Here is an 11,536-nt window from a genome sequence, read left to right as displayed (position 1 = left end):
TGAGCGATTTCCCCTGGGCTGCAGAGCAGCGAGGACAGAGCCAGAGTCCACCAATGCTCTCCACCATGACCTGTCCTCACCTGAAGGTGGGAAAAAATGGACAACAGGTTGTCAGGAGGCAGAATTGACAGGACTTCGTGGTCGATGAGGTATGAGAGGGGGAAGAGTCAAGAATGACTCCCAAGTTTCTAGCTTGGGTATCTGGATGGAAGGTAATGCCTCTTACTGAGCAAAGGTGCACAGAAGATGGTCCACATCTGTGGACATTTCAAGGAGGGCATTCCAAATGCTGCTGGAAAGTCACAAAAGTCTGAAAGGTTTATGGGAGATCTCAGGAAGAGCAGAAGCAGTGGATTAACTGGGAGTGGGTTAAGGGGTCCAAGCAAGGTAGAAAAATAGAGAGAGTGTGTGTAGACAACTCCGTAAAAAAGCTTGGCTAGGAAGTGGAGAGGGGAGCGAAATGTCCCTTGAGGAGGGATTTTGCTTTTGCTGTTTTTTTTTTTTTTTTTGACTCTGACGACCCGAGCAGCTCCTACCTCGTGACAGGAGGGAGTATGGAGGGGGTGACTCAGGTGGGTTCAGTACAGAGTGAAGGAATTTGCCATTTGGTGGTTCCTATTTTATCTGGAGGAGGGGGGTGGTAATAGAGCACTTCACAAATCTCTTTGATGTTCTGCCCGAGATTATGCAGGCTTCTCATGCTGTGTTAGTTTCTGTTCCACAACTTAAAAGGTTTCTTTTGCTTTTTTCTCAAGCAAGTAGCTTTGAAAGGTTACCTTCCGTATAAAGTGGAATTACAATATTTAGCATGTCAGTTAATCTTGTTTCATAGATGGCTTTCTCTTTCAAGAGAGAACTTCAAACGGGTTTGTGGAGAAAGCGTCCTTCACATTATTCAAGACAAACGTTCTGCTCTGGAGATCGGGAGGCTGAGGGGTATGAGGAATCACTTACGAGTTTTAGGTTGCAACGCAGCTTTTAGAAATTCACTTACAAGTTGCACACCAAAACACTCCAGGAAAAATGAGCAGTTTCTCCAATTTGGATTGTATTAAATAAAAAGAGAAAAAAAAGTAAACAGTCAAATTAAAGACCATGGAGGCTAGACTGGTTTGGGTGACGTTCTTAAACTTTTACAGTGAGGGTTGGGGATAGACTCAATGTCCAAGAGCTCCAGTCTGTGTGGTAATATATCTAAATATAGATAGATGGGTGGTGGCAGGGGGAGAGGGGGAGGGAGAGAGCTACTCATTGTAACAACTTGGAAAGGTCAATTAAGGACAGAAATTTCATCCTTCATCTCCTAACACAGAATCATACTGCTCTACCTCCTGTCTTCTTTTTAACGCAAAAAAGTCACTGTACGCATACAGTCATGGAGTCTGCTCGTTTCACTTAGTTTTTTACGCCAGGCAGTTACTCACGCCATGAAGACCTTTTTGTAAACATTGTTTGAATGGTGGCATGAGGTCCCAGCCCAAGGACATCCTGTAGCCCATTTCCTCAATCAAAGGGTCCCTACTGAGCAGAGGGTATTTGCCATTTGCTTGTTTGTATCGTCAGGTGGAGACCAGGGGCTTGTGGCTAAGAGGAATGGGGGCCTTGTCCTCTGAAATACAATTTTTCTTTGGCTGTTCTTGAATTTTATTGTGTTAAAGCAATAAAAAAAAAAAAAAAATCAACCAGCAGGGAAACGCTAAGTTTGATCATTCACAGATTACAATGGCTCTATTTTTGTTCTATTTTCTAGGTTTCTGAGACAATAATTATCTGTTTAAGCTCCCATGGGCTTAGGCCTGGCTGAGAGTTTTGGACAAACTAAGGTGCTGCACTTCACAGCCTTGAGCAAATAGGGTAATAGGTCTAACGTCCTTCTGTTGTCCAAGAGGAAAGAGTAAGACGTACAGGCATCTCCTGGTCAGATAATAAATTATAGAACACCCACCCAGATGCTACCCACACACAACACTGCAGGAATTTTTCCCCATCCCCGCCCCCCCACCCCCCAAAATAGACTAGACCATGCTAAGTCATTCAGCCTAATGACCCCAATACTCGGCCTTGGACCTGCTGGGCCACCCTTCCTGTTCACGTTGTAACCTTCCTCCAAAGTCCAAGTTCAAGCCCTGCCAATGCAGTTTTTCCCCTGGCTAAAATGTCATAGGATTTAATCAATTGTTGGGGAGCAATTTATCTGAGCTTCAGCTTCTTAATCTATAAAACGGGAAGAATGTTACTTACTCGTATCGTTTCAGGTATCTGAAATTACGTTTACTTCTGCCAAAAGAGTAAAGGTGGTGATAAGGAAGTGTTCCCACATGGAAGTGATCTTGATATCCCCACGTGAAGGAGACTGACATTTCCTGCCATATGTTAGTTTCAGTACGTGGCCTTACACAGCTGAGATAAAGGCACTGGACCACTAAGAAGCCACTCCACACCGTCTGAAGGTCTGGTATTAGGAGCAACTAAATCCAGTGAGGAAAGAGCCACTGCCTCTGATGCAGCAACTGTGGGAGTTTCAGAGACCTCGCCACACAGGGGCCACTGCAGTGCATGCCCTGCTTGCCCAATGCTGAATTACAGGCACCGACGCAGAAGCAGAATGCCTGGGTTCAAATCCCAATTTTGCTACTTCTTCGCAGTACGACTTACTTGGAAGTGTCATGTAACTTCTCTGTGCCTTGGTATCCTCGTCAAAAATGAGTTCTACTTCACAGAGTTACAATAAAAAATGAATATATGTAAAACCGTAAGAGCAGTACAACCAGTACCTGGACACAAAGAAATGCTCTATAGATGTTGGTTACTATTAATCAGATTCTTTTTTTGAGATCTAAGTCAACTCTTCGCTTCCCTTTGAAGAAAGGTCTGATGCTAGAGAAGCAGCAGTGGGTAAAACGTGGTTCCAGAGAAACCACGGTTCATTTGGTCATTCCACAAATTATTGAGTGCCGAGCGCTCTCAGAATTTGAAAATATGGAGGGGTATTGCGGGGACTACTATCTTGCTAATAAAACCTGCTCTAAATGTTACCTACCTAACGCTTGTTTAGTGCTTTTTATGGGTTAGACATAGCTAAATGTTTTACTCATTTATTTCCATAGCAATCGTATGAATGTGCTGTTGTTGTTATTCCCATTTTACAGATGAGAAAATAGAGGCTTGGAGTTCTCAAGTAAATTGCCCCCATCAGCCAAGAAGGTGAGGAGGCAGGGCCACTTCAGTGTGTGTATCCCATCTTCAGCAGAGGGAAGCATGCCTTATCCCTGTTTGTACCATTCAGGGCCTTGCATTTAGCAAGCTCTCCAAAGTATTTCTGGAGTAATTAATTTATTAGTGTGCAGCTAGCTTGACCTTTAAGAAAACCTAGACTTCACTACTTTTCACTTATGAATAATACATGTCAATATATCCAGCAAGACACTTATTTAATAAATAGCTCTGGAGTAATTAGCCATCCAGCTGGAAGACAAAGTTAGATCCATACCTCATTCCATATACAAAATAAATCCAAATCGATTAAAACTTAGTTTCAATAGAAATATGTTAGAAAAACAAAGGATAATATTGGTATTGCTTAAAGGGAAAGGTGATTTTCTTTTATAAAAGAAAAGACAGGTAACAGAAGCTGTAAATAAAATTTTAAATTCCTGAGTTTAACAGCCTAGAAGTTAAACATTTCAGTATGGCAAAAGACAGCAAAGTCAAGTGACCAACAGTAGCTCAGGGAGAATATGTTCAATTAACATCCATAATAAATGACTTCTTCTACATGACAATTAGAGGTTGCCATGTCCTACTGAAATTTGCAGGGGTGTGTCTTGTGACCAGCCCACAGTGGGTACAGAGGGTGTGGGGCAATGGTCTTACTTCAGTGGATATGGAACATAAACAGAATAAATCAATTCTATTTTAATTAATTTATTAAACACTTCAGTAAGTTAATTCTACTTAAATCTTTTTAGCAGCAACCGGGACTTTTAAAGTGCTTTAACACACATGTTGTCCTTAGCCAGGTCGATAGGCACAGCTGGCCCATCTCTGGCTGTATCTGCAACATTTCTCCTCTTCCTCATTCTATTCCTCACTCACTAGCCTCCTTGCTATTCCGCAAACGTTCCAGCACCTCCTGTCTCAGGACCTTTGCACATACAATTCCTTCCTTTGGATACCCTTGTCCCACATACTCTCTTGCTACATCTGTCATTTCATTTACGTCTCCCCTCAAATGTCCCCTCCTCAGTCAGGCCTTCTCTGACCACAAGGGCAGGGACCCTGTTTTGCTTCTGCTGTGTCCCCAGTGCCTAAAGCAGTGCGCTGCCTGTAACAGGAACTCAAATAAACATCTGTTGAACCAGGATTTTTTCATTTGATTTTCACAATAAAAAGATCTGTTTATCCAGGATATTTACTTTTCTTGATTTGAATGCAATACATGCCCAGTTTTTCTTTTTTTTTTTCTTTTATATCCTTCTAGCTCAACACACCTGTCTCTCTGAAGCATGTAAAGGCCAAATGTGCCACAGTGAATTATTCGCACTATAGAGATTCTGCTGTCTAAACAACTCTCGTGAAGCCAACATTGTAACGAATACTACTACAATATGACTCATTCTTCTCTCCTCCAGTTGATGATAGAAAGCAGTCAGTCTAGAAATTTCAACAGTTTGCCACCTGTTAGCAGGTCACCTCATAGCATTCCTGCCCTGTGATGATTCCAGGTTAAAGTGGCACTTCATTGCCATTTCCGGCAATAATTCCCACCAACACATGAAGCTATCCTGCCCCTATCCCTGTGCTTACCTGCTGTCACACCATGACCAGGTCTCACAGGCCCTAGCAGGTCCCAGCAGGGCACACTGACCTGAGTGTTTTACATCAGGACCACACTTAATGGGCCAGTGATTCTTGGAGAAAGATAAATGCTACTTCCATCATCTAGTCCAGGGCAGGGGGTAAATAAAATATACAAAGTTGTTTAAAATACTTGTTCTCGAGAAATTAAAATAGGAGATTCAAGTTATGAAACCATGAAGCAGCTTCTTACAATGAAAGTCGGAATGAAATAGATGCTAAATAGAAGTCCAAGCACCGTGCTGGGAAAAGGTACCCTGAGAGGGAAAGGAGAGAAAGAGAGGTTTTGTGTTTAAGGATGGGGGTGCTTGAGTTAAACTGAGTTAAAGTTAGACTCAAGGGTGTGGGAGCACTTCCCTGGCGGTCCAGTGGTCAGGACTCCACGCTTCCACTGTTGGGGGAAGGGGGCTTAGACCCCTGGTCGGGGAACTAGGATCCCTGGGGAACTAGGATTTAAGATACAATAAAGAAGGGATGGTTATTGGTGAACCAGATGATCATCATGAGTGCTTAGGTGGACAGGACGGTCTCAGGCAAGAGGAAGGATGATTTCCTCCTCTGAGACATGAAGACACGAGTTGAAAAGAATGCATGGGGATGTGGTGACCTCTTACTGAAGGTCGGGAAGGTTCATGACACAGTCTTCTCAGAGAAGTAGAAGGCTAGGTCACTCAGTGAGTGACGGCGCAAGGAAGAATGAGGCTGCAAGTGAGAATATTCCAAGCACCGGGGGGGAATGAGAGAGAGGAACTAAGGGTAAAGAGAAGAACCAAACAGCATTTGGGGGCCAGCTAAAGAGTGATCACCTGACTCTGTAATGAAGTCAGGCAACATGGTTCTGTTTTTGGTTTTTTGTTTCGCCAGCACTCTCTCATCAGCTTGTGTGCACACGTACAGGAAATCTGCAACTAGGCTTACCTGTGGTGAGAAATTGACTAGGTTCCTAAAAATAAAGTTAAAGGGTGAGAAGAGGGACTTCCCTGGTGGCGCAGTGGTTAAGAATCCGCCTGCCAATGTAGGGGACACGGGTTCGAGCCCTGGTCCGGGAAGATCCCGCATGCTGCCGAGCAGCTAAGCCCGCGCGCCACAACTACTGAGCCTGCGCTCTAGAGCCCATGAGCCACGACTACTGAGCCCGCGTGCCACAACTACTGAAGCCCGCACGCCTAGAGCCCGTGCTCCGCAACAAGAGAAGCCACTGCAATGAGAAGCACGTACACTGCAATGAAGAGTTGCCCCCGCTCGCCACAACTAGAGAAAGCCTGCACACAGCAACGAAGACCTAACGCAGCCAAAAATAAATAAAAAATAAATGTATTAAATAAAAAAGGTTAAGAAGAAAAGAGGAAGTTCATGAGAGCAGAAAAATGAACACTAGGTCCACCCTCGATAGGGAAATAAACTAAGCCAGCAGGGGCTCAGGCATTAGGAGAAAAAGGAAGCACTGAGGAGCCAGAAGTTGAAATGCTATTGCAGAGCAGGTCTAGGGGGAAGGAGGATGTAGAAAAGGTAAAAGGTCACCTTCAGAGAAAGCAGCTTCAGGGTTTGTAATATGAGATTCTGCAAAGGGACCTGTCCAAGCAGGCTGCTAACATGGAGAGGAAGAAACACGTTGGGCCACAGGCTGGATGGATGAGTCACTCATCTGGACACTGGGGACACCCCGGATGGCCATCAGGGACTGAGTACCGGGCATGCCCGAGATCCAGGGGCCAAGATGCTCAAGGCATCCGGAGGCGACCTGGAAGTATGAGCAGCAGGCAATAACGGCTGACTGGTGGTGTCTTAAGAGGAGTGCTCAAATCACTGTCTGAAAGCAGAAATGGAGAGCACAGAGGTGGTGCTGTCCTCCTGGTTCCAGCAATGCAGGGGCTATGAGGTTGTGGCGAAATTGATCTTTTTAAAATTAATTAATTTATTTTTGGCTGCGTTGGGTCTTCATTGCTGCACGTGGGCTTTCTCTACTTGCGGTGAGCAGGGGCTACTCTTCATTGTGGTGCATGGGCTTCTCACTGCAGTGGCTTCTCTTGTTGAGGAGCACGGACTTAGTTGCTCCGCGGCATGTGGGATCTTCCCAGACCAGGGATCGAACCCATCTCCCCTGCATTGGCAGGCGGATTCTTAACCACTGCGCCACCAGGGAAGTCCCCTATTATTGAAGTCAATTTCACTGTGCCCAGAAAACACTTTGTAATACTTGAATTTTTATATTGAGAGCTGTTTTATGTGTGGTCCAGAATATGGTCTATCTTACTAAATAATCCATGTGTACTTAAACAGCGTAGTATGCTGTCATTGGGAAGAGTATTCTATAATCACCTGTTAGATCAAGTTGATATTTCTGTGGCAGAGAAGGGAGAGCTGTAGGGTCCCACACCAGTTCATAAATGCTTCAACCACTACTTTATTAGTTCATTGGTCACAGCCAGTTACATGGCACTACCTACCAAGATGGGGCTGGGAAATGTTGGGGAACACATCATGTAATATGGCCTTGCATGTTTCTTAGAATGGAGACAGGAACGACCTTTCTTAATAACGCGCCCCCGGGAGATGAGATCTGGAATTACAATGCAAATGTATGATCTCCTGAAACCTCCAGGGGGGAAGTAAAACTTGGTTTGCTGTAAAGGATGACACCTGGGAGTGAGGAATATGTCAGCTCTTTTTCACTTTAGTTTTTGCTCTACTCATTTTTAGTTGTTTGATATTTAATCCAAATTAAGTAAAATATTTTTGATATTTCATTTCTTCCATTGGGGGTGTGTGTATGCATCACAGTCCCATCTTCCCCTGGGAAATTCCAGGCTTAATTATCAAGTGTATTGACTGTGATTTATTAGAGGCACCAAGAATAAGAGATGAGCGCAGAGATCATTGCTGTTTATTGGTCTTAAGAGTCATAATCATTTTGAGGATTTTAATCCTTTCTGATAAATCTTTCAGCAGTTCTTTAATATGGGACAATATTCAGTGACCTCTGTTTCTGATATAGACCAAGATCCTGCCGTGTATGACTCATAACTCCAGCATTCAAGGTCCAGAAAAATGGCAACGCTGGGAACTTGCTGAGCAGTAAGTCTTGCTCCTGTGGTCTCCCTTCAAGTCCCCCAAAGGCATTATACACCTCAGTACAGAGCCAAGGATGCAAGGTAAGCACACACAGCCACTCCAGAACCTCAGTCCTAGTGCCGAATCCCTGAAAACCCACATCATGTGGAACAACTGAAATTTACCAGGGTTTCTCATTCTTGTTTCATGACACACACCTATATCCAACCCAAAAGTTCTGTGACTGGGTGAGGGACAAATTTCTTCAACTCCCAGCCCTCTCCTTTGGAATTCACATCTGTGCATTCCTCTCCCCTCAGGTGTCTCACCGTACTCTAAAAATGTCTCAAATTAGCCTCTTGATTTCCCCTCCATTTACAAGCCCCTCTCTCAACCAAAGCAGCCTCTCTTCCAGGTCTCCCATCAGTAAAGGGTACCAATGGCTTTTAAGAGAAACCCAAGAGTCATTCTTGGCATCCACTTTTTCCTCATACCAATGTATCACCAGGTCCTCTCAATGCTACCCACGAGGAACAATGAGATATTTCTAGAAGGAAGAACACTGAGATATTCCTAGAAGCAGAAGTGTCGTGAAGATTAAATGGAGTAACAGAGAAATTGCTTAACAAAAGTGTTCAGTATTTACTGTTTTCTCACAACCGATATCAGATAGGCATTAGGCAGGGGGGTGGGTTCTGTCACTGAGGTTGTGTCACTGATAACTGTCACTGCTCTGCACGTGTAGACTTGGCTGTGCAGCACAGATATTGCTACATGTCTCACCACATTTGTGGGACACCTCACAATAGAATTAATTGGATTCTTCATTCTGTCCTAAAATAACTTCCAAAGGCATTATACTGATATTATGCAGGTTTTAACTTTTGACACAATTCACTTACAGAAAACCTGAAAAAATTTAGTACAAAGAACTCCCTTATACCCTTCATGAGATTCCCCAAATTTAATATTTTGTTTGCTTCCTGAACCATTTCAAAGTCAGTTACGTGACTGGTGAGATGGTGCCTTTTACCCCTAAAAATAAGAACATTCTCTTAAAGTACCCCCAATGCAATGACCAAAATCTGAAGATTAACACTGATCCAATACTGTTACCTAATCTATAGACCTGACTCACATTTTGCCAATAGTCCTAAGTCCTTAGCAAAAGAAAATCTGGATCATGCACCGTATTGTCACAGCTCTTTCATCTCCTTTCATCTTGAACATTTCCTCAGTCTTCGTATTTAACGACACTGATATGTTGGAAGAATGTGAGCCAGTTATTTTGCAGAATATCCCTCACCTTGTGTTTGTCTGACGTTTCTCATGGCTGGATTCACATTACCCGCTTGTGTTAGGAAAGCCACAAAGTGAGGCGTTCTTTATGGTCATGATAGTTTTAAAACAAAAATCTATTAAATACACAGACGACTGCTTAGCAATGAAACATTAAAAATTGCTTTTTTTTTTTTTTGCAGTACGCGGGCCTCTCACTGTTGTGGCCTCTCCCGCTGCAGGGCACAGGCTCCAGACGCGCAGGCTCAGCGGCCATGGCTCACGGGCCCAGCCGCTCCGCGGCATGTGGGATCTTCCCGGACCAGGGCACGAACCCGTGTCCCCTGCATCAGCAGGCGGACTCTCAACCACTGCGCCACCAGGGAAGCCCTAAAAATTGCCTGTTCTTTTCAGACTAGCTGAGTTGGAAAGATTTTGAAAGATGGTCAGTCAGGACTGAACATCCATGTAAAGGATCCAGGTGAGTTTCAAAAGAAGCCATTTAATTTCTAGCATTATATAATTCAATTAATAAAACCGAAATCTATGAGTTTTTAAATGGAAAATGCGGGTAACCCCTCTCTCCTTGCTTTTCACTATCCTTGAAAGTATACACATTTCAAGGAATATACCCTTAAAAGTATATTTTCAATTCACAAAGGTGCTAAAGAAATTGAGATTACAAGCACGGGTGAGGGCTGGGCGTGACAACCTGAGTTCTTATCTTAGTAGCTGAAAGTGATTCAGAGCTATCTTAAGGCTCCACCAGTTTCAACATCTTAGACTTTTTGATACTTAAATTGTCATTAGGTGAATAATCATATGTGACTGTCAATTAATTTAGAATTAGTACATTTCACATGCAAACACTTTTACCCACAAAAGAATACCAATGTACTTATGTACATACATATGTCTAAAGAGTTAAAAAAAAAACCAACAAAAAAACCCAGAACCATATAATGGCACAATGGCATGTGACATTGGAATGATTTTTATACATTAACAAATAGTATTAGATAAGGTTGGCACTTTTTCCTAAGTCAACTGACAGAATCCTTAGAGGGAAAAAAAGTGGTAGAAAAAATCCCATGTCTGTCTTCATTGAATCAGGAAAAGTTACCACCCTAAGATATTCATTTAAAATGTTTCCAATACAGAAAACAATGGTTATTCTCCAAGTTACAGGAAATTGCTGAGTTCAAGGTTTATTATTATGAAATCTGGAGTTCATCTGGTATCAATGATGTGGGTATCATGGTATATTTTCATTTATTGAAAATAAAAGGTGACATTCCTTCTCACACACACCCCACCCAGCCAAACCATGTCCTCTGTTCTTGTAAGATACAACAAATGAGAAGGTGAAATAGGGACTTTTCTATAGTTTTGTTTTTTTTTTTTATATTCAGGCATGTCATTAGGTCAGAACTCATTCAGCCCAATCTCCCACACCATTCTCAGCTATAGGTTATACAATAGCTGATGTTAATCGGCATTATGAGGTATAATCAAGCTCGAAGAAAAATAAATTATGTGCCCTTAATTTTAGTATAATGTCATTCTATAGTTCTGGGTTCACTGTTTAAAAACAGATTACCCACATGTAGTAAACATAGAAAGTCTCCATTACATAGAATTTTCAGGGCTTCCCTGGTGGCGCAGTGGTTGAGAGTCTGCCTGCTGATGCAGGGGACATGGGTTCGAGCCCTGGTCTGGGAGGATCCCACATGCCGCGAAGCAACTAGGCCCGTGAGCCACAACTACTGAGCCTGCGCGTCTGGAGCCTGTGCTCTGCAACAAGAGAGGCCGCGACAGTGAGAGGCCCGCACACCGTGATGAAGAGTGGCCCTCGCTTGCCACAACTAGAGAAAGCCCTCACACAGAAATGAAGACCCAACACAGCAAAAATAAATAAATAAATAAACTCCTATCCCCAACATCTTCTAAAAAAAATAAATAAAAATAGAATTTTCAGTAAACCAGGCCACATCTGATTTCCTGACCTTTTTGATAAACAGATTTGTGTACTAACAATGCTATGAAATCAAGTAGAACTTAATAAGGGAACACCTAATTTCCATGCCAATTCCATGGTATCAGTATACCTATCACGTCCCATTTCAAGTTATCAATAGTTTACCAACCAGTTCACAAATTTCCTTCATACAAAATTTAACAATAGGTTCTTGTAAGCTGCTATATGCAGGTTCCAGACCACCACCCACATTCTGAAGAAAGTATCTAAATTGAAGCACAGAGTCAAAGGATAGAAAATGCAGGTGAGAGGTAAGACAGATAAAGGATACAGTGTAAAGTTCTCAGGTTTAATTGTAGTTGCAGAAGGAGA

This window comes from Monodon monoceros, unplaced genomic scaffold (assembly GCF_005190385.1).
Source record: "Monodon monoceros isolate NGI ecotype Baffin Bay Population unplaced genomic scaffold, NGI_Narwhal_1 Super_Scaffold_21, whole genome shotgun sequence".
NCBI lineage: Eukaryota > Metazoa > Chordata > Mammalia > Artiodactyla > Monodontidae > Monodon > Monodon monoceros.
Note: the sequence above shows the minus strand (reverse complement) of the source record.